This window comes from Odocoileus virginianus, chromosome 1 (genome assembly GCF_023699985.2).
Source record: "Odocoileus virginianus isolate 20LAN1187 ecotype Illinois chromosome 1, Ovbor_1.2, whole genome shotgun sequence".
Lineage (NCBI taxonomy): Eukaryota > Metazoa > Chordata > Mammalia > Artiodactyla > Cervidae > Odocoileus > Odocoileus virginianus.
In genome coordinates this window covers 29941945-29967022 of record NC_069674.1, presented here as the reverse complement: position 1 = coordinate 29967022, position 25078 = coordinate 29941945, and the positions used below count along the sequence as shown (strand labels likewise).

Below are 25078 nucleotides of genomic sequence, written 5' to 3'. Positions count from 1 at the left end.
CTGGACAGTCTATCTCCTAAATTTATTTACCTGAGAGAAAATAAGCCTATTGTTTACTTAAGCCTGTTTTCTTTTCTATTTTTACTTTATATACAGCCAAATCTAATCCCAACAGACTCACTGATACGGCACATTAACACTATGACACTTATCTCTCCTTTCTTCATCTTCCCGATTTACTTACATCCCAATTTTTTACTAACTCAGTATCAGCACTTACATTACCATTAGTACTGAAACACTGAAAGAAAATATACTTCGCTATCCATGGCACACCACAGATTAGAAAATTTGTTCACTTCCTTTACGTCCACACTAATGCTTTGACCTTTGACTAGCGCTAGTTATGGTGTTCTGTAAAAAACAAACTAATTTTGGTGCCTAAAAACTATCGGGTCAGATTGTAGGCTCACCAGTGGAAATGAGTGGTCCTTGAAGTTAAAAAAAAAAAAAAAGGAAAAGAAAAGAAATTTAAGAATTTAAACTTCATTGCAGCCCATGTGCCAACCATGGTCTACACTTAAGACTGCCTACTCATTGAAAATGATTTTACCTCAAGGTATCTTTGAAGGTAATACAATGGTTTTTATAAGGATGTGAATGAGAACAGCAGCCTTTGTACTCAAAGCTAGAAGACTGTCAAAACAAATCATGATATATCAAAATATCACAATAAGAAAATATTGAAAATGACATTGTAGAGTATTCAAGGACTCAAAAGAAAGCTTCATATATGAACTTAAGGGAAAAAAGAATCATAAAACAAAAAAATTTTAATTAAGAAATGAAAGAATATACTCCTAAGCATTATTGATATTTTATATCATATCTGAATTTTAGGTTATATTTAGTTTATTCTTCATTATGTTTTTTTTTACATTTTATAAATTCTTTACAGTGTAATTATTTTCCATTTGAAATCAGAAGAATGTGTTATCACAGAAATTACAAAGAGAGACCTCAAGGCTGATAAAGTCATTTTGGGCTCCCTGGCAAAATAAGAGAAAAGACTGAACATTGCTCCTGTATATCTACTTATGTGATGTCATATAATAATTAGAAAATAGCCAAGAGAAAATATTTAAATATCCTGAAACAAAAGCAATTAAAATCTTAAATGCCAGGATGGAAATGCTCAATTAACTTGAAAAGGAACTTCCCCATTGAATTTCATGTTGTGATTAGAACAAATGTAATCCTTATTGTGTGCCTGGGATTTAGAAGACATACTGCAGCATCCTAAATTATAAAAACAGTGTTAATTCAAATTAATTTGCATAAGTACATGTGGAAAACACCAGCTGAAAAACACTGAGAAGAAAAAAATCACAAACGATGTGTCAGACGGAATGGCAATATTTCAAGTTTTAAGGAGGCATTTTCACAGTCTACCGCAAAATCCATAATAATGTAATTCCCACATATTTACTAAATTCCTACTGTGCGAAAAGTATTTTGTTAGTCCCTATGGAAAATACAAAGCTGCATCTCTTCTGCCCCAAAGACACTTAAAATCTAGTGGGAAAATGAACACAACTAATCATACACAGAGCTGTCTGGGAAGTGATAATAGAGGTGTAAGGAGAAGAGAGGAACAGACTTTTTGTTTATTAATAATCTGAAATAGGAAATGAACTTCTCAAAAATCATGTTGGCCAATGATTTCAAATTGGAAGTTGCTCAACAAACTTAGTGTGGAAAGAAAGATGATGAAAAAAACAAAAGAAAGAAAAATGATGTAAATTTCCCCAAAGACTTGGGAAGTAAGAACAGAAATTAACAAAATGAGATTCAACTTTAAAAAGTTGGGGGTAGGGGGAACAGAGAAAGCATATAGACATTGAAAACCAATCACTTGAAAGCTTTAGGTATCCAGTGGGCAGAAACCTGGCCCTAGTGTGTGGGCTAATGGATCCCACAGTAGTTGCCACTCAATGTTATAGCTCAAAGGCCTAGTCAGAGTGTTCAGTAGGTGAAGGAGACAAGGGGGCCTCCATGAACAAAGAATGGAAAGAAGATTTATTCTAGTGAAATCACAGGAAGAAAAGAACATTCCATTAACTCAGAGAAAAAGATAATAACCACCTTTAAGATACCTGAAAAAAGCATTCAAGGTCTTTATGAAATCAAGAACAGAGGGGAAAAGAAAACCCAGCTCCTCACTAAAATACCAATATCACTTAAGTAAAAGCAGTCAGTATAATAGAAAGGAAAAGTTTAAAAGGCAGAATTATATGAGGAAGAAAGAAAACTAGCCATGGTATTATGCCTACCAGCTAAGATAATGACAAAACCACGTACCACAACATGGTTAATTCAGGAACCATAGCTTTATTAATCATTGACTAAATTGGACTGCCATTGAGTCGATCAAATTAAGGCCAGAACAAATCAAATCTACTTCAGTCTTACTGATTAAATCATTTTAAGTAGTGTTTTGATGAAAAGTCAGAAAGATACCTGAAACAAAAGCTGAATTAGGCTGTCCTTTAACCATGGTGTCTAAGGGTGTCTGGAATAGTTCTTGGTTGGTAAGTAGCTATTTTCTTTAGAGCACCTCAATGCTCATTTGTGTGTGTGTGTGTGTGTGTGTGTGTGTGTGTGTGTGCGTGCACACACTAAGTCACTTAAGTCATGTCTAACTTTTTGCGACCCTATGGATTGTAGCCTGTCAGGCTCCTCTATCCATGGGATTCTCTAGGAAAGAATATTGGAGTGGATTGCCATGCCTTCCTCCAGGGGATCTTCCTGACCCAGGGATCAAACTGGTGCCTCTTACGTCTCCTGCATTGGCAGGTGGGTTCTTAACCACTAGAGCCACTCTGTGGGTCACTCTAATTCACTGTTATATGGCCACAGGCTTTTAGTCCTGACAAACATGCTTACAAGGTATTGGTTGATATTTTTGGCCAAGTAAGTATAGGGAGCTCAAGCAATCTCTCTTCTTTATTGAGCAGCTGGCAAAAAGTGCAATATGCTTGTTCCAATAATTACAGATTAGGGCTGGAAGATGTTAAGCAAACATTTAAATGTGTTTTTAAAATTTTATTATTATTATTAAAATATTTATTTGGCTGTGCTGGTTCTTAATTGTGGCACATGGGATCTTCAATCTTAGTTGAAGCATGTGGGATCTAGTTCCCCGACCAGGGATCAAACCTGGGCCCCTTATATTGAGATCGAAGAGTCTTAGCCAGTGGCCCACCAGGGGAGGCCCCGCTAAGCAAACATTTTTTTTTCTTCTCTCTTTGATCTGTCATTTACTCCTCTTCTCTATACTATACTTCTTTATTGAAAATTACTATTAGTTTAATTTCCATATATTATTTAGAGGAAAAAGTTAAACTGATACTTGAGGTTTAAACATCTTCTGAAAGTAAGTTAATCATAAATGACATTCCATGAAATGTTCTTCATACTCAGGCTCATACCTGAGCTCATTCATTTACCAGCAAAGGAGAGAGATTTATAAGCCAAACTTTAGGTGGTGTCCAAGTTTGAGAAAGATAAATAAAACTGAAGCTCCTCTGCATACTAGTTTTATCCTCTGATCACCAGAACTGGGACTCTGAACCACCGGACAAATCCCAAAGCATCAGTTACTTACAGCAGAATTGAGGAGTTCTTTGAGAGCTGGATGCCCCAAATTCCATCCAAAATCAGCTCAGTTTGGTACATTCTTTTCCATATTTTAGAAGAACCTGAAGGACCATCTTACTTTCTGCTTCTGCTTTTACTGTATGCTTTTGTCTAGTTGCTCACCTCTGAACCTCTGATCTTGCCTCCTTATCTGGGGCACGTCTATATCACACCCCCAGAACATGCCCAGCTATGTTCACACAGCACTAAATTCATAATTAGGAGTTGGCTCACAAGGTATAATAACAGTATTACCAGTTCACAGTGAGTCCTTAGCACATATCTATTTTTCAAACACAGATGAGAATATAGTCACACTCCACATTTTCACAACTTTAAAAGGGTAAAAACTAACAGATGTGTGTGTGTTACTTGCTTAGTCATGTCCGACTCTTTCCAACCCCTTGGACTATAGGCCACCAGCCTCCTCTGTCCATGGAATTTTCCAGGCAAGAGTACTGGAAAGGGTGGCTATTTCTTTCTCCAGGAGATCTTCCCAACCCAGGAACCGAACCCAGGAAGGTTGTAGGCAGATTCTTTACTATCTAAGCCACCTGGGAAACTTAAAAACTGGCTTACCACTTTAATTCTATTAAGTCAAAAGTAATATTTAATTTAAAAAAACTATGTTACAAGTTTCTTAACATTCAACTTGAAAAAAAAATGAGGAGTCTTTACTACATTACAGAATACATGTAGTCACAACAGAAGCTAATTTATTCCCAGATGCTGGATCCTGGGATACCACTTTGTAGAAAAGAAGACCTTAACTCTGGGGGCCAAGACTTAGGCCAAGACTTGGTTGAAATTACAATATAAAAAGACTAAATAAGTCAATAGAAATGCAGAAATAAACTCAGATAGTGAAATAGTGCCAGAGAGTATTGGTTTACTACCCACCCAGTGGTCTCACAAGGCCAGCATCCTGCCTGCACAGGTACAGATCCATTGTTGCCACAGCTAAACCTTTTCTTAACCTCCTGTCTAAGTTTTCCTTTTCTGTTCCTCTTAAACATGAGTGTTTTCTCCTTCTCACATTTTGTATTTTGCTTACTGCATTCTGATGCTTCCAGCTTTAAATATCACAAATCTTTATAAATTTCCATCATTGTTCCTTTGAGTTTACATTTTAAAAAACTATCCAGGAGTTTGAACATGTTCCAGCAAATCATTTGTTAGTAAAGATCTTATTTTCTATGAAATAAACACCCTCAAAGGCATTAGTATCTCTGATCATAGAAATAAATCTACGGGCTAAGCACACAACTGGTCATTTTAATAAATGACTAGATTACTGCAGCCTGCCAAACTCCTATGTCCATGGAATTCTCAAGGCAAGAATAGCAGAATGAGTAGCCATTCGCTTCTCCAGGGGATCTTCCTGACCCAAGGAATGAACTCGGACCTCTTGCATTGCAGGCAGATTCTTCACCATCTGAGCCACCTAGGAAGCCCAAGGTTAAGGAAAGCCATGGACTTATTTCAGGCCTTTATCTCAGACTGTGATTAAATCTCGGGTGACAACTGGTCAGACGTTCAGTGTCACGACTGAGAGCTTACCGTTGTAGAGTTACACTATGGCCAAGATCACACTGTTTCTATACTTGACTTTCTAGCACTTTAAGTTCATAAGCATTTAAACAATATAGTTTTGCTCTTCAACATATCAGACCAAAAAAAAAAAAAATATGCTGATTTGCAACACAATACTAAGAAACTGTGAGCAAAGGCAAATCAGATAAAACTATAGTTTCTGAGGAACTGTTCAAGGTGTGTCTCCTGGGTCATCTAGTCTATAGATCGCTGTGAAATATAAGATCGTGTGGATCGCATACATCAGGCTCCAAAATGAATTTATTAATGTGCTTCAGCTATTCAAACATCAGGAGAGAGGAAAGAAAGTCAATGCATACGAATACAAAGTGGTTTTGATGGTTTTTTACACCAAAGCCTGGAATCTACAAACAAAAGGTCATGGAGGCACAGAAAGATCCCAGGAGGTTTTGCTCTGCTTGTGTTAGTTTTATAAATAAATACTACAGAAACTCCTTTTTACTTCAATAAATTCCTTTCCCTTAGAGGAGGCACAGATCTTTACTAATACAATCTTTGTTTACCAGCTGCTCTATCCATTTTGCAAATTCAACCCTGTTGAAATATAATGCCAGGGAGAAAAATACTGAGGAAATTTCTGTACTCAGTTAATAGTCAGTATTTTCTTGAAACCAGTATGGAAGTCACTCTCTGTAAATGTTAGGGAAAGATACAAAAATAAAATTATCAGACCATCAGTCAAAGCTACTAGAAAGCTTGGTAATGGTCCTATTAGAAATGACAAGACGAGCTAATAATACCAGAGCAGAAAACAGGCTCTGCTCCGGAAAACAGAAGGGGAATTTCTATCTTCTCAATCCTGAAATGTTGCTCTGTCTTCCTCTCTTTGGTTTACAGGCAAGAGTCACTGTATCTGTAAGACTGTGTCGGTGAGAATTATGCTATAATCTTCTATCTATAGAGTCAAGTGATAATTAAAATATGAGTAACAGTTTATCTTTGTTATGAGTAAGGCCTTATTTTTCTAGCTCTCACATTGATTAAAAAAACAGTGCTTGGCAGAGAAAAACCCTACTTACTCATTAGTAATAAGATGAACCATAGGGAATCATCAATATTCCACCATTTCTCACCTACAAAATTGGAAATTTCCTAGAGTTCAACCCAATAGGTGAAAGCAATTTTTCTACAAATCTTTGTTTTAAAAAAACAGACTGTTCTAAATGCTGATATGAAAATGTTCCCTCACTCTGAGAACTCTCAAATACTTTTTCAAAGCCTGACTTTCCTATAGTCTTCTTCTTATTTGTCCATCTAGTGGTGGACACTCTAAGTGGTCATCGGGATATCATTTGTGAATGGTGTGGATTTTAGGCACACCTTTCTTTTCTAGCATGTTACAAGAATGTTGTCATAGTAGTACAAGACTTCCAAAACGAAACCAAAGATCTTATGCCTTGTATGCTTTGAATTGAATGGAGCAGCTTGTCAGGAATTCTCACATCAAAACTTATTTGCCAACTCTACAAATCAGAGGAGGAAAAGGAAAAAGTCAAAGGGAAGAATGTTTGAAATATGTACAGTACTTGTAATATTATGTATATATTAAAATAGACACAATATTATAACAGAGGTATAGTACGAACCGCTCTCAGATGGACTTGAATGACTGGAGATGATGCAGTATTGATATAAAGCAGAATCAGAAGCAGTGATTGTAACCTCTGTATGTATAGTGCTCCTTTGGTGATAGTAACATAATTAAAGTTAATCATGTTAAGAAGGGCCTACGTGTTTTAATATATAGATTTATTATTATTACTATCAGGTATGGCAAGGCAAAAGATGTGGCGATCACTGCTATTGAAAAGTTAGCTTGTTATACTTTCAAGTCACAAGAAATGAAGACATCACCATGCAATGGTGGAGGGGCGGGTACCACCCGGAGAAGCATTAGGATCAGACAGGTGGTAGAGGCAGGGGGGAAACATGGGGACACACCTTTACTGTGATTTCCACAGGGAGGAACAGGAAGACAGGGTCAGCAGGTTTAAGATTAGCCAGTTTGACTAATTTCAGTGGGTTCCAGGGCATAGGGACTGTCCCCAGTTGACTGGTACCTGGACCTAAGGTGAGTAGAGCAGATGGATGATGACTATGGAGTGTGAAGGTCCATTGAAGAGGTTGTTAGAGAGGTGGGCTTTGGAATTGATGGGTTTGCCATCCAAAAGTTTTCTGATGAGCAAGTTGTTTACCACCTCGAGGAGCTGGCTAATTCTGAAGAGGGTAGCCCCTCCAGACCTGGATGTCAAAGCATGAGAACACAAAAAATAAGAGACATGGTTAATCCATTACATTGTCTAATAGACTCCCTAGGTGTCAAGTCATAGGCTTCTATCGCAGCTCAGTCAGTAATTATCTGTATGATGTTAAAATGTCACTTTCCTAGTCTTTAATTCTTCCACTGGTAATTTAAACATGATTTGACTAGGTAAATCTTAAATATACTAGGTGCATATTTAGCATTCTTTGAGTTATGATCACATGACAAAGGGGCTTCCCAGGTAGCAGAGTGGTTAAGCATCAGCCTGCCAATTCACGAGACGCAAGAAACATGGCTTTCATCCCTGGGTCGGGCAGATCTCCTGGAGTATGAAATGGCAACCCACTCCAGTAGTCTTGCCTGGAAAATCCCACAGATAGAGGAGCCTGGCATGCTACAGTCCGTGGGGTCGCAAAGAGTCAGACAGGACTGAGTGACTCAGCACCCAGCACCCCACATGACAAAAGGAGATGCGTTTTTATATTTAACAGGATAGCTCTTACTCAGGACAAGAATTTGGTAAATCAGCTTGATATAGGAAAATTAGGCTTGAATACACCTATTATTTTAGGTAATCTCTAAAATAGACAAGTTGTCACTGCAACATGCAGTCTAAAAAGCTGCAGCTTAACAGCTAGAATGCTTGCTTATGCCTCAAGTCTTCTTCTAACCATATTGAACTTGGCTTCTGGAATCTGTAAGCACTGCCAAGTCCAGGACTCCAGGAGAACTGTTTCATTTTCACTGATTGATGACATAAACAGCAACTGCATTTTACCTTCCTCTTATTCACCTTTCATATAGCAACAAGGATATGGAGAGCACACCATATAGCTGGTAGACAATAAAATTATGCGTAACTTGGTAGCCAGCCCACTAATAAAGTATCTTAAAGCAAAATGCCAATATAGATGACATTGTAAGATGAAAATTGGAATGCTGTTCTCAACCATATAGGAAAATACCACCATATTTCTGTAGCATACCTGAAGTGACTTATTTCTTCAAACTGCCTTGGTGCCTCTGTCATGTTAAGCTGGGTATAAGATCCTTATGAAACATATACACTTCTGATATTTCTAATTTATAAGTAATCATCCTTTACCTTTCCTGCTCCTAAATAGAAAGCCCTCTGATTAAACATTCAACATATTTATGCTTTGGTTGCTGTTCAGTCACACAGTCGTGTCTGACTCTATATAAGCACATTTTTGAAATAGAAAGATTCCAGTGGTATGTGTGCTTGTGTGTGAACATGTGTGTGTGTGTTTCTGGGATGAGGAGATCAGGTCTATAAAGTATGATCATAAATTTGTAAAAAATAAATAGATATATTTAAAGGTATGGAAAAATATATATATAGTCAATTATAAGCAGAATTCATCCTCCAGTGATGAAATTGTAGTGATTTTAATTTTCTTCTTAAAATAATAATAATAATTTTCTTCTTTATACATTTTGGATTTTCTGAATTATTTGCAATGAATATGCATATATTCCTTTTACAATGGGGGAAAATTAAGTTACTTCTATTTTGCAAAACAAATATTCCTACATCTTTAGAGAATTTTTTGTGAATATATAATGATCACTCATTTAGATTTATAGATTTAGCATACAGATTTTTTTCCCCAATTTATTTAGGACCCTCCATTTCAAATTATTAAAATCTTGCAATTGTAGATAATGTTCAAAGCGGTAAAGGGGCTTCCCAGGTGATACTGATGGTAAAGAACTTGCTGCCAATGCAGGAGACGCAAGAGAACGTGGGTTGGATCTCTGGGACAAGAAGATCCCCTGGAGGAGGAAATGGCAGCCCACTCCAGTATTCTTGCCTGGAAAACTCCATGGGTAGAGGAACCTGGCAGTCTGCAGTCCACAGGGCCTCAGAGTCGGACATGACTAAGCCACTGAGCCACAGCATACACGAGGCAATGAAACCAGCCACCTATGTTGGAGACTGTAAGTGAAGATTGCTTCTGATCATAGCTCAGTAAAGCCACCCTCTATTCTAAAGGCCACAAGAATTAAACTAAAAGGAGAGCATTCCAGTATTCAAAAGAGTTAAAATAGTTCACCAGCCACTGCCAAGATCTCAGTCCAGAAAATTTCTCAGCCTTCTGAGAAATTGAGGCTCTCAGGGTTCACTGTGTAGGCAACTGGGTATGACAGTTCGGTTTTAAAGGTTTCCTTGCTTGATTAGAATTTCATAGTCATGAGACCATGGTCCCAGGAACATTCCTCTTACCAAACAGTTTTGCAGAAGGAGCAATTGTTTTGCAGCCACAGACTGGGCCAGTGTAACAGGCAGGTTCTCTGCAGAAGCGAGGCCCACAGAGGAAGCTGGGAATGAGCACGTGGCAGTGTGTGCATTCTGAGGCTCAGTCCCCACCAACTTCTTGCGACCCCATGGACTGCAGCCTCCCAGGCTCCTCTGTCCATGGAATTTTCCAGGCAAGGATATTGGAGTGGCTTGCCATTTCCTTCTCCAGGGGATCTTCCCGACCCAGGGACCCAACCCACATCTCTTGCGTCTCCTGCATTGGCAGGCAGATTCTTTACCACTGGCTCCACCTGGGAAGCCCAGCACATGGCTAAAGCAGCACAAATTTATGACTACATTTTCAAAAGCAGCTTAAGTTTGCTTCTGTGATAACAGGTCAATAACAGCTTTAGACAGCAATACTAGGAATTCTAAGGTGGGACTAGAGTATAGACTAATCATTTTAGGTGTCTTTTAAATAAACCTCCTGCTCAAAGCAATGGAGAAGTTCCTGTGATTCTGATATCAAAAGGGTGAAATAACTCTGAGCTTGATGCTTTGATTTCCACTCCTCAAGTGAAAAGTGAAAGTGTTCATCGCTCAGTCATTTTATGACAGACTCTTTGCAACCCCATGAACTGTAGCCAGCCAGGCTCCTCTGTCCATGAAATTCTCCCGACAAGAATACTGGAGTGGGCTGCCATTTCCTTCTCCAGCAAATCTCCCTGACCCAGGGATTGAATCTGAGTGTCCTGCATTGAAGGTGGATTCTTTACTGTCTGAGCCACCAGAGAAGCCCAATCTTCCAAGTCTAGAATATTAAGATGGTATGTAAAACCTGAAAAGTCAGAAGGAAGACCAGACCAAGATCCTCAATAGGTAATGAAAGTGGCAGTCACTCTTAATGTCATTGTACTCATTCCTGTTTGTTATCTATGTCAGACTTTGTGGTTCTCACTTATTTCCATGAATAGCTACAAGAGAAAAGAATGGAGAGACTAATTTAAACTGGGTGAAACTTTTGCAAGGAGCCATATTAAAAAATTAACATGGTCTTTATAGAAGCACTAATTGAGTTGTTGTCGTTGCCTACAACACAGGAAACTCCCAAAGTCTGTATTTTAACTGTTAATCATGTCAGTAACAGATGTCACAGATATTTTATCAAACATGCTAAGGCTAAAATTATTTTCATTAATTAATTACATTTTTAAACCATCAATTAAAACCTCAGGCTAAGAGCTAAAACACTGTCAAATACACTAATGCCCATCATTCTCCTTTAAGTGCGTATCATTAGCCCTGTTCAAAAATCAGTTCATCTGAAAAGCCATAAACGACTGTGATTTGATAGGCAGAGCTAAGGCTACAATGCAGACATAGTGATTTATAGACCACGGTGCTAAGTTTTATCCAGTCAGTATTTTTATATGTTCTAAGATTAAAGGTCATATATCTTCCCTTTGATATGTCAACCATAGCATGATTTTACCACATGGAATGAGAAGTAATTGACTGGTGTTGATAATTAAACTCTAAGTATCTGCCAATAAACTCAATTTATGATGTGGAATGTCAGTGTGGTACAAGATCATTACCTGCCAAGTAAAAATGTAAATGCTTTCATTGGAATTGTTTGGGTAATACAATGACTGACCAGATTAAATAAAATACCTGAAAAGATTGATAACACATGCAAAGGAAAGATCTACTTTAACTTCTTATGAAAAATTTCAAACCAAAGAGCATGATGAGTTCTCATGCTCTCAGGTCTCTGATTTAAAGTCATCAACTCGTGGCCAACTCTGTTTCATCTCTCCCCTTCTCCTGTACCCGAAGATAGTACATATGTATCCCTAAAAACTAAGCACTATTTTATATACAGTGCCATAATTCCATTGTAATATCTAAAAATGAAGTAATAGTAGTTCAATATCATTAAATATCTTGAAAGTTTCACATTTCCAATTGCTTAAATTCAGTTTTTTTTTTGAACTGCAATCCAATAAGACCCACCTCGCAGTTAATTGCTTTATCTAAGTCGCTGTTAATTTATCAGATCCCCCTCTACTTTCCTTCATTCTCTTTGAAACTTAATTGTTGAAGCAACTATGGCATCTGTCCTGTTGTCTGAATGTTATCATTGTATCCACTGGTGGCATTTAACATGTTCCCTTATAAGCGCCATAGTTCTAAAATTGGTGGTTAGACCTAGAAGCTTGAGCAGAATCAGGGCCAACTTTTTCTGGACTACTTCACAGAGGAGGTAACATTCTTCCAGGAGGAACACAAAATGTCCAATATTATCCCTTTTTATGATGTTAAGTCATTGATGATTATTACTTAAGTCAAATAATCTATTAGAATTTGTATAATGATGATTTTTCACTTCTATCATTTTAAAAAAATTTTTTTAAGCTGGAATTCCTTTATAAATAGAACATCTCCTCTATTAATACTTGGCTAAAGAATGATACACATTTGGTAAGAAAGACAGGATAAAGAATTTATTTCTTCCTTTATTGACTAATTTATTTACCAGCTTACCTTAATTATCACAAGTTAAGTCTTTGTTTTTTAAGTATGAAAACTTACTTTAAAGGGTCTTATACTGGTGAGTGCCTGTATGGTAAAAAGTTGGGGATTTTTGAAAACGCCAATGTATGAAGTTGTCACCTTGTACACTGTATACTTTATCCTCCTTAGTAAATGTGTTTCAAATTAATAAAAGATAACCAAAGAGAAAATAGAGAGATGTGTTAGGTGTAATAGGTAGAACTTTTCATTACTAAAAGGTTGGTAGAATCTAACTGAACCTGCAATAAAACTATTTTACTGGAGGCTTAAATGTTGACAAGGCAGGAAATAACTTACCCACCCATGAGAGGAATACTGACTTTTTATGTGGTTATCTTCTTTTCTTCCAGTATCACTGAGATATAGCAGACACACAGCACTGTATGAGTTTAAGGCAGACAGCATAATGATTTAACTTACATACATCATCAAGAGTTTCCCCGGTGGCTCAGACCATAAAGAATCCGCCTGCAATGCAGGAGACCCAGGTTTGATCCCTGAGTCAGGAAGATCCCCTGGAGTTGGTAATGGCAACCCACTTCAGTATTCTTGCCTGGGAAATCCTATGGAGAGAGGAGCCTGGCAGACTACAGTCCAGTGGTTTGCAGAGTTGGACACAAGTTAGCGACTAAACCATCACCACATCATCGAATGATTATCACAGTAAGTTTAGTGAACATCCATCGTCTCACACAGACACAAAATTATAAAATAGAAAAAAAAATTCTCCTTGTGATGAGAACTCTTAGGATTTACTCTCTTAACAACTCATAAGTAACAGACAGCATTGTTAGTTATAATTAGCATCTTGTACATTACATCCCCAGTACTTATTTATCTTATAACTGGGAGTTTGTACTTTTGACTGCCTTCATCCAATTCCTCCTCCCCTCTGCCTCTGATAGTCACGAATCTGATCTTTTCTATGAGTTTGTTTGCTTACTTGCTTTTGGAGTATCATAATTGACCTACAACCTATGTTAGTTTCTGTTACATATTGATTCAGTATTTCCATACATTTCAAAATGATCATGATGATAATCTAGTTATGATCTATCACTGTACTCTGTTCCCAACACTGTACGTTTCATACCCATGACTCATCGTTTTGCAACTTGGAGTTTGTACCTCTTAATCTCCCTGTAATATTTCTTTCCTTCATCTCCCTTCACATTATATATGTATATATACATTATATATATGTGTGTGTGTGTGTGTGTGTATACCATCTCTTCTTTATTCATTCATGGACACTTGGATTGCTTCCATATTGTGGTTATTGTAAATAAATTTATAATGAACATAGAGGTGCATGTCTTTTCTGATCAGTGGTTTTGTTTTCTTTGGATAAATTCTCAGGAATGGAACTGCAGGATTATATGGTAGTTTTATTTTCAACCTTTTGAAGACTATCCATACTGTTTTCTATAGTTGCTGCATCAGTTTACATCCCCACCAATAGGGCCCAATAGTTCCCTTTTTCCACATCCTCAATAACACTTGTTATTTGTTGTCTTTTTGATAATAGCCATTCTAACAGGTCTGCAGTGACAGTTCAGTGTGGGTTTGATTTGCATTTCCCTGATGATTAATGGATCTAACAGAAGCAAAAGATATTAAGAAAAGGTGGCAAGAATACACATAAGAACTGAACAAAAAAGATCTTCATGACCCAGATGATCACGATGGTGTGATCACTCACCTAGAGCCAGACATCTTGGAATGTGAAGCCAAGTGGACCTTAGGAAGCATCACTACAAACAAAGCTAGTGGAGGTGATTCCAGTTGAGCTATTTCAAATCCTGAAAGATGATGCTGTGAAAGTGCTGCACTCAATATGCCAGCAAATTTGGAAAACTCATCAGTGGCCACAGGACTGGAAAAGGTCAGTTTTCATTCCAATCCCAAAGAAAGGCAATGCCAAAGAATGCTCAAACTACCGCACAATTGCACTCATCTCACAAACTAGCAAAGTAATACTGAAAATTCTCCAAGCTAGGCTTCATCAACACATGAACCGTGAACTTCCAGATGTTCAAGCTGGTTTTAGAAAAGGCAGAGGAATCAGAAATCAAATTGCCAACATTTGCTGGATCATCAAAAAAGCAAGAAATTTCCAGAAAAACATCTATTTCTGCTTTACTGACTATGTCAAAGCCTTTGACTGTGTGGATCACAATAAACTGTGGAAAATTCTTGAAGAGATGGAAATACCAGACTACTTTACCTGCCTCTCAAGAAATCTGTACGCAGGTCAGGAAGCAACAGTTAGAACTGGACAAGGAAAAACAGACTGGTTCCAAATTGGGAAAGGAGTACATCAAGGTTGTATACTGTCACCCTGCTTATTTAACTTATATGCAGAATACATCATGAGAAATGCTGGGCTGGATGAAGCACAAGTTGGACTCAAGATTGCTGGGAGAAATGTCAATAACCTCAGATATGCAGATGACACCACCCTTATGGCAGAAAGTGAAGAAGAGCTAAAGAGCCTCTTGATGAAAGTGAAAGAAGAGACTGAAAAAGTTGGCTTAAAGCTCAACATTCAGAAAACTAAGATCTTGGCATCCAGTCCCATCACTTTATGGGAAATAGATGGGGAAACAGTGGAAACAGTGGATGACTTTATTTGGAGGGGCTCCAAAATCACTGCAGATGTCAATTGCAGCCATGAAATTAAAAGATGCTTATTTCCTGGAAGGACAGTTATGACCAACCTAGACAGCATATTAAAAAGCAGAGACATTACTTTGCCCACAAAGATTCATCTAGTCAAGGCTATGGTTTTCCCAGTAGTCATGTATGGATGTGAGAGTTGGACTATAAAGAAAGCTGAGCAGCAAAGAATTGATGCTTTTGAACTGTGGTGTTGGAGAAGACTCTTGAGCATCCCCTGGACTGCAAGGAGATCCAACCAGTCCATCCTAAAGGAGATCAGTCCTGAATACTCACTGGAAGGACTGATGTTGAAGCTGAAACTCCAGTACTTTGGCCACCTGATGTGAAGAGCTGACTCATTTGAAAAGACCCTGATGTTGGGAAAGACTGAAGGCGGGAGGAGAAGGGGCCAACAGAGGATGAGATTCCTGGATGGCATCACCGACTCAATGGACATGAGTTTGAGTAAACTCCAGGAGTTGGTGATGGACAGGGAGGCCTGGTGTGCTGTAGTCCATGGAGTCTCAAAGAGTCACACACGACTGAGCGACTGAACTGAACTGAACTGAACTGAACTGATGATTAATGCTGTTGAGCATCTCTTCATGTGCCTGTTGGCTATCTCTATGTCTTCTTTGAAAAAACATCTGTACAGATGCTCTACCCATTTTCCAATTGAGTGATTTTTGTTTTTAGTATTGAGTTGTATGAGTCCTTGAATATTTTGGTATTGACCACTTATTGATATATCACTTGCAACTATTTTCTCCTATTCAGTAAGTCTGCTTTGTTATTGCTTTGCTGTGTGGAATCTTGTTAGTTTGATAGAGTCTCATTCGTTTATTTTTTCTTCAATTTCCCTTGCTTGAGGGGATACAACCGAAAAAATGGAGATACAGCAAAAAAAAAATATTACTAAGACCTATGTCAAAGACCTCACTGCCTATATTTTCTTCCTTAAGTTTTATAGTTTCAGGTCTTACATTTAAGTCATTAATCTATTCTGAATTTATTTTGAATTTATTTTTATTCATGCTGTGACAAAGTAGTACAGCTTGATTCTTTGCACATAGCCCTCCAAAATCAGGAGGTGGGTCTGACCCAGTCTCCTCTCAAATGACTGCTTCTGCCCTGGGTCCCAAAGTGTGTGAACCTCTGTGTGCACCCTTTAACAGGAGAGTCTTCCCCACAGCCCTCTGACTCTCCGGAAAGTAAGCCCTCCTGGCTTTCAAAGCCAGATGGCCTGGGCTTGTCTTTCCAGTGCAGGATGCCTGGGCTGGGGAGCCTGACATGGGGCTCAATCCCTGCTTCTTGGGGAGGACTTCAGCAATTGTTATTTTCCTCCCCTTTGTGGGTTGACCATCCAGGAGTTGTGGGTCTTAACTGTACCATCTCTCCATCCTTCCACCTATCTCACTGTGGTTCCTTCTTCATATTTTAATTGCAGAAGATATGTTTTTTGCTAGGCTTCTGGTCTTTCTCATCAATAGTTGTTCTGCAAATAGTTGTGATTTTGGTGTGCTCATAGGAGGAGGTGAGCTCAGGGTCTTCTAACTCTGACATTTTGGCCACCCCCTCCCTTACCTGTTTATCTTGAAGATTAAAAAGAGAGAGAGAGAGGGAGAGAGAGATGTCATGGCTAAAGTGAGGAAGTCTCTGGCTGGCCAGTGCTGATTTCAGGGGCCCCTTCTTGCTTACTCACAGGCTGGTGGTGTCTTGAAAAGAGCATCTATTGAGAACCCTGCTCCTTAGCATACAGCCAGGTTCATCCCTGCATATGGTTCTAGTGGGTCAGGGAGGAGAATATTTTCCCATTTATATCTGAGAGGGAGTAAAGCTAAAATAGAGCCTGACCATACTGTGGCTTGCTGAAATTCTTCAGTGCCTTGCCACTGCTCATGGGGTAAACCCTACTTGTGTAACCAGCTAGTCAAGGCCACCATTATCTGGCCTATTACTGACTATTCTAACTAGCGTCTGCTACATTTCTTTCATAGCCTCCCCATTAGTGTGCCTATGAACTAGAGGAAAAGCAATTAAATTTACTACTCTTCTCCGTTACTTGAAACCCCTCTTTTCTGGGTCTGTTCATGCTGTTTCAGTTTTCTATTAATGAAACCTCCCCACCCACCTTCTGTGTTAGGTCGAAGGACTGCTCCCAAACATGTCTATATCTTAATCCCTGGAACCAGTGAATATGCTGCTTTACATGGCAGGGGGAATTAAGGTCACAGATTGAATTAAGTTTGCTAATCAGCTACTTTTTTTTTTTTTTTTACCTCAACCAAAATATCCTTGAGGATCAGGACTATGTCTTTTTTTTTTTTTCCATTTATTTTTATTAGTTGGAGGCTAATTACTTAACATCATTGCAGTGGTTTTTGTCATACATTGAAATGAATTAGCCATGGATTTACATGTATTCCCCATCCCGGTCCCCCCTCCCACCTCCCTCTCCACCCGATCCCTCTGGGTCTTCCCAGTGCACCAGGCCCGAGTACTTGTCTCATGCATCCAACCTGGGCTGGTGATCTGTTTCACCCTAGATAATATACATGTTTCGATGCTGTTCTCTGGAAACATCCCACCCTCGCCTTCTCCCAGAGTCCACAAGTCTGTTCTATACATCTGAGTCTCTTTTTCTGTTTTGCATATAGGGTTATGGTTACCATCTTTCTAAATTCCATATATATGTGTTAGTATACTGTAATGGTCTTTATCTTTCTGGCTTACTTCGCTCTGTATAATGGGTTCCAGTTTCATCCATCTCATTAGAACTGATTCAAATGAATTCTTTTTAATGGCTGAGTAATATTCCATGGTGTATATGTACCACAGTTTCCTCATCCATTCGTCTGCTGATGGGCATCTAGGTTGCTTCCATGTTCTGGCTATTATAAACAGTGCTGCGATGAACATTGGGGTGCACGTGTCTCTTTCAGATCTGGTTTCCTCGGTGTGTATGCCCAGGAGTGGGATTGCTGGGTCATATGGCAGTTCTATTTCCAGCTTTTTAAGAAATCTCCACACTGTTTTCCATAGTGGCTGTAGTAATTTGCATTCCCACCAACAGTGTAAGAGGGTTCCCTTTTCTCCACACCCTCTCCAGCATTTATAGTTTGTAGACTTTTGGATAGCAGCCATCCTGACTGGCGTGTAATGGTACCTCATTGTACAAATAATTTCACAATTTGTATGGAAATACAAAAAACCTCAAATAGCCAAAGTAATCTTGAGAAAGAAGAATGGAACTGGAGGAATCAACCTGCCTGACCTCAGATTATACTACAAAGCCACAGTCATCAAGACAGTATGGTACTGGCGCAAAGACAGAAATATAGATCAATGGAACAGAATAGAAAGCCCAGAGATAAATCCATGAACCTATGGTTACCTTATCTTCGACAAAGGAGGCAAGGATATACAATGGAAAAAACACAACCTCTTTAACAAGTGGTGCTGGGAAAACTGGTCAACCACCTGTAAAAGAATGAAACTAGAACACTTTCTAACACCATACACAAAAATAAACTCAAAATGGATTAAAGATCTAAATGTAAGACCAGAAACTATAAAACTCCTAGAGGAGAACACAGCAAAACACTCTCTGACATAAATCACAGCAGGATCCTCTGTGACCCACATCCCAGAATTTTAGAAACAAAAGCAAAAATAAACAAATGGGACCTTATGAAACTTAGAAGCTTTTGCACAACAAAGGAAACTATAAGAAAGGTGAAAAGACAGCCCTCAGATTGGGAGAAAATAATAGCAAATGAAGCAACAGACAAAGGATTAATCTCAAAAATATACAAGCAACTCCTCCAGCTCAACTCCAGAAAAATAAATGACCCAATCAAAAAATGGGCCAAAGAACTAAACAGACATTTCTCCAAGGAAGACATACAGATGGCAAAAAAACACATGGAAAGATGCTCAAAATCACTCATTATCAGAGAAATGCAAATCAAAACCACAATGAGGTACCATTGCTAATCAGCTATCTTAAAATAGAGAAGTTATCTTGGATTATTTGCATGGGTTTAATGTAATCACAAGAGTCCTTAAAAATGGAAAAAGAAGCGGAAGAGTATGTCAGAATGATGTGATGTGAGAAGGACGCAGCTCATCATTACTGAAGAGGGAGAAAGAAGATCATGAGACAAAGAATGCAGCTAGCCTCTTGAAGATGGAAAATTCTGCAAGGAAACAGATTTCCCCCTAGAGCCTCCAGAAAGGGTCACAGATCTGCTGATACCTTGACTTTAGCCCATGAGAACTGTTGGAATTCTAACCTAGATAACTTAAGATAAACTACTAAATGTTTAGTGATATGTTACAGCAATCTTAGAAAACTGATGCACCATTCATTTTACCCACATGGCACTCTGTGCCACTATTTTATCTGCGTAGCTGGAGGTAGTAAATGTAATGCATCAGAGTAAGATTCTACCTGGATGCAAATTTCTGCTTTGCTACCTCTAAGCCATAAGATTTTGGACAATTAAGAAACTTCTCTGAACCTCATTTCACATTAGATCATCTGTTTATAGCCTTCCATTGCTCGGAGCTCCTGTCCTTTGAGGTATTTCTCACAAGTATAATTAAATAATCACTTGAGTGCTTAATTAAATGTCTGTTTCTCCCTGGAGATAGTAGTCTCCCCAAGGGAAGAAGCTCTAACTATCTTGCTAATATCTTGTATCCCTAACACAAGCTCCAGTGCTAAGCAAAAACAGGCATTTAAAAATATTTGCTATCTAAATGGATTTGATTAAACATATCAACCTTGGGTGTGATATAGACAATGTATGTGCGCTCAGTCTCTAAGTCGTGTCTGACTCTACAACCCCATGGATTGTGGTCCTCCAGGTTTCACTGTCCCTGTTACTCTCCAGGCAAGAATACTGGAGTGGGTTGCTGTTTCCTCCTTCAGGGGATCTTCCCAATCCAGGGATTGAACCCACATCTCCTGCATCTCCTGCACTGGCAGGCAGATTAATGCACAACCTGGGAAGCCCTGATACAGACAATACTGTCCAGTAAAATATCAATACATTCAGAATATAAAAACAAATATTCACTGTACCAATGTAACTCAGGGATTTAGGGAGCCACGACTCAAAGGAGATTTCATAATCTTATTTTTTGAATTCCTATTTTTAAAGTTATTTTATTTTGTTCCCCACCCCCCACACTTTGCTTTCCTAACAAGGAGGTGTTTCCACTATTAGGTATACTTAGAACAGATGGAAAGTTTCACAGCTATAAGTAGGGCCTCCCCAGGAATCATCACTCTGGTAGACTTCCTATGAGGCCAGGGTCTGATACTCATACTTACAGATAAAAAAACACAAATTTATTGTGATAAACTCTAGGAGACTGATTCAGCTCAATCAGCTAAAAGACCATTCATCAATTTACAATGAGAAGTCTTCCAGGAGCAAAACAATATTTATGTGCACTGAATCATACCTTCTTTATCCAGCAAGAACATTTATTAGGGAAAATATTTTTAAGTTTTAAAAAAGAGGAAAACAGACAAGCACTATGCATCTAAAAACTTCTAAATACAAAGCATATATAGTGAGTGTTCTTATAAGCAAGCAGTACTCATAAAAGAATGATTCAGACTTTATGCATTCAGAATTGGCATTTGCTGTTCAGTGATCACTATAAATGGTCAACAGGTCATACAATAATTGTCGTGCATCCAAACCATAGGAAAGAAAAGAAGAATCTTTTAAAATTTATAACAATATCAATTTAATATTTTACACCTTATTTCTAAATCTTAAAGACATTTTTGTACTCAACAAATACATATCAGGCATTCTCTAGGAGTGGATCCCTGCAAAGCCCTTGATATAAGCCCTGAAGACATCACTAATATGTGAAAGGGAGACTATAGAACCTGCTAGTAATTCATCACTCTAGACTTTTGAAATTCAAGACTTGAACAGAGCCCAAACCCTTAAGAAGCCACACATGTGTCCCAGAGAGCTTTGGATCCCTTTAGAAACAGTTTGCTTTCACTGTGTTGGCCCTTCAGATGCTATGAAGTTTGCTTATAAGGAATAGTTATGTGAAGAATGTGTCAGCATCCCTTCTGAAATGAACTGGGAGATGCTGTCTTATACTGTTCACTATAACTGTACAATCACAAAGCCCTGAATTATCAATCAAGGAAATAAGAGTCTTTTGAAATAAGCTAAATTATTAGCAAAGAATTCAACATAATAATGCAAGCAGCACCAATATGCTTGAGGCCCCAAATATCAGATGCAGCTCTCAGAGTACTCATTTCTGCACCTGAGCTCATTTGCTTTCAGAATTATGCTGTCTAATTGGGTACAAGTTAAGCACAGGAAAACCAATGAACAGAGACTTGGCCTTATAATGGAGTAGGAAATGGCAATCCACTCCATTATACTTGCCTGGGAAATCCCTTGGACGGAGGAGCCTGGCGGGCTACAGTCTATGGGGTTGCAAAGAATTATGCCTCATTCATCATACATACAGACCTGTTCTGGTTACCTAACTAAATTCTATTCTTCAATGGGCTTCCCTGAGAGCTCAGCTGGTAAAGAATCCACCTGCAATGCAGGAGATCCTGGTTTGATTTCTGGGTTGGGAAGATTCCCTGGAGAAGGAATAGGCTACCCATTCCAGTATTCTTGGGCTTCCCTTGTGACTCAGCTGGTAAAGCACTCGCCTGCCATGTGTGAGACCTGGGTTCCATCCCTGGGTTGGGAAGATCCCCTGGAGAAGGGAAAGTCTACCCAGTATTCTGGGTATTCTGGCCTGGGGAATTCCATGGACTGTATTGTCCATGGGGTCACCAAGAGTCAGACACGAATGAGCAACTTTCACCTTCACTTCAACACAGCTGCAGCACAAAATTCCATAAATTTAAGATTTATTTATAAGACTTAAGCTAGGTAAACCAAGTTCAGTTCAGTTCAGTTCAGTTATTCAGTCGGGTCTGACTCTTTGTGACCCCGTGAACTGCAGCACGCCAGGCCTCCCTGTCCATCACTAACTCCCGGAGTTTACCCAGACTCATGCCCATTGAGTTGGTGATGCCATCCAACCATCTCATCCTCTGTTGTCCCCTTCTCCTCCTGCCCTCAAACTTTCCCAACATCAGGGTCTTTTCAAATGAGTCAGCTTTTCGTATCAGGTGGCCAAAGTATTGGAGTTTCAGCTTCAGCATCAGTCCTTCCAATGAATATTCAGGACTGATCTCCTTTAGAATGGACTGGTTGGATCTCCTTGCAGTCCAAGGGACGCTCAAGAGTCTTTTCCAACACCACAGTTCAAAAGCATCAATTCTTCAGTGCTCAGTTTTCTTTATAGTCCAACTCTCACATCCATACATGACCACTGGAAAAACCATAGCCTTGACTAGACGGACCTTTGTTGGCAAAGTAATGTCTCTGCTTTTTAATATGTTGTCTAGGTTGGTCATAACTGTCCTTCCAAGAAGTAAGTGTCTTTTAATTTCATGGCTGCAATTAACATCTGCAGTGATTTTGGAGCCCCTCCAAATAAAGTCATCCACTGTTTCCACTGTTTCCCCATCTATTTCCCATGAAGTGATGGGTTCAGATGACATGATCTTAGTTTTCTGAATGTTGAGCTTTAAGCCAACTTTTTCACTCTCCTCTTTCACTTTCATCAAGAAGTTCTTTAGTTCTTCACTTTCTGCCATAAGAGTGGTGTCATCTGCATATCTGAGGTTATTGATATTTCTCCCAGCAATCTTGATTCCAGCTTGTGCTTCATCCAGCCCAGCATTTCTCATGATGTACTCTGCATATGAGTTTAAATAAGCAGGGTGACAGTATACAACCTTGATGTACTCCTTTCCCAATTTGGAACCAGTCTGTTTTTCCTTGTCCAGTTCTAACTGTTGCTTCCTGACCTGCATACGGATTTCTCAAGAGGCAGGTCAGGTGGTCTGGTATTCCCATCTCTTTCAGAATTTTCCACAGTTTATTGTGATCCACACAGTCAAACGCTTTGGCATAGTCAATAAAGCAGAAATAGATGTTTTTCTGGAACTCTCTTGCTTTTTCAATGATCCAGCAGATGTTGGTAATTTGATCTCTGGTTCCTCTGCTTTTTCTAAAACCAGCTTGAACATCTGGAAGTTCACAGTTCATGTATTGCCGAAGCTTGGCTTGGAGAAGTTTGAGCATTCTTTGGCATTGCCTTTCTTTGGGATTGGAATGAAAACTGACCTTTTCCAGTCCTGTGGCCACTGCTGAGTTTTCCAAATTTGCTGGCATATTGAGTGCGGCACTTTCACAGTATCATCTTTTAGGATTTGAAATAGCTTAACTGGAATTCCATCACCTCCACCAGCTTTGTTTGTAGTGACGCTTCCTAAGGCCCACCTGACTTCACATTCCAGGATGTCTGGCTCTAGGTGAGTAATCACACCATTGTGCTTATCTGGGTCATGAAGATCTTTTTTGTATAGTTCTTTTGTGTACTCTTGCCACCTCTTCTTAATATCTTCTGCTTCTGTTAGGTCCATACTATTTCCGTCCTTTATTGAGCCCATCTTTGCCTGAAATGTTCCATTGGTATCTCTAATTTTCTTGAAGAGATCTCTAGTCTTTCCTATTTTATTGTTTTCCTCTATTTCTTTGCATTGATCACTAAAAAGGGCTTTCTCATCTCTCGTTGCTATTCTTTGGAGCTCTTCTAAAAGCATTGCTGTTCCATAAGTCAATGTTTGCACAAGGTCCGGTCAATCTTACCTCAGGCATCCCTGAGGAAGGGAAGCTAGTTACAGACCCAGTGTTAAATCTTTCCTGGGCCTGTATAATGATCCTTTGGGTAAATAAGCTACTGAAAGAATTCAGCAATAGACAAATCATTCTCTCTCTTCTCTCTTAAAAAAATGTTAAGTAAATAAATAAATAGAACTATTAATTCAAAGAAGATGTTATGCTAACTTTTATGACAATAGGGATTACATAACACAACTCCTTTTTTGGCTTTAGCTTCTACAATATCATGCCTTCAATAAATACATAATATTGACACTAGTTATACCCAAGGTTTTATATATAATTACCTTCAATCTCACATACCATATGATGTTTTTTCCCTTTAGAGATGAGTCTTCTACCCCCTAACACTTTTGGTAGAAATGTAAATTGGTGTGGCCACTATGGAGCACAGTATGCAGGTTCCTTAAAACACTAAAAATAGAGCTACCATATGACCCAGACATCTCATTCCTGGGTATATATCTGGAAAATGAAAACTAATTCAAAAAGATACCTGCACCCCAATAGTCATAGCAGGATCATTTACAATAGCCAAGACAAAGAAATGATCCAAGTGCCCATCAATAGATGCTCGGCTTAAAAAGATGTGATATATATATGTACATATATATTACTCATTCATTAAAAAAATGCAATATTGCCATTTTCAGCAACATGGATAGACCTAGAGAATATTATACCCGCTCCCCAGGTGGCACTAGTGGTAAAGAATCTGCCTGCCAATGCAGGAGATGCAAGAGATGTGCATTCAATCCCTGGGTCGGGGAAGATTCCCTGGAGAAGGAAATGGCAATCCAGTATTCTTGCCTGGAAAATTCCATGGACAGAGGAGCCTGGCGGGCTGTAGTCTGTGGGATTGCAGAGTCAGACATGAGTGATCAGCTGAGCACACACAGAGAATATTATAATTAGTTAAGTAAGCCAGGCAGAGAAAGGCAAATGCTGTAATCACCTATATGTGGAATCTAAAACATAACACAAGTGACTCTACATACAAAACAAAAACAGACTCAAGACAGAGAAAACAAATTTATGGTTACCAAAAGAGAAAGAGATGGGAGATTAAATTAGGAGTTTGGGATTAACAGATATAAACCTCTATCCTAAAATAGATAAGCAACAAAGATTTACTATATAACATAGGAAACTAGATTCAATATTTTATAATAACCTACAATGGAAAGTAATATGTATACAACTAAATCATTTTGCCATACATCTAAAATTAACACAATATTGTAAATCAGCTATACT

General features: G+C 38.6%; 1 long non-coding RNA gene across 1 annotated transcript in view; it reads left to right on the top strand.

Annotated features, from left to right (window-relative positions):
* Window positions 1-2391: 2391 nt before the first annotated feature.
* The window catches only part of LOC139035609 (uncharacterized), a 45131-nt gene continuing 22444 nt past the window's right edge, over window positions 2392-25078 (top strand). The window contains exon 1 of the long non-coding RNA XR_011488239.1: window positions 2392-2531. This is a non-coding gene — a long non-coding RNA (uncharacterized lncRNA). The remainder of the gene's footprint in view (window positions 2532-25078) is intronic.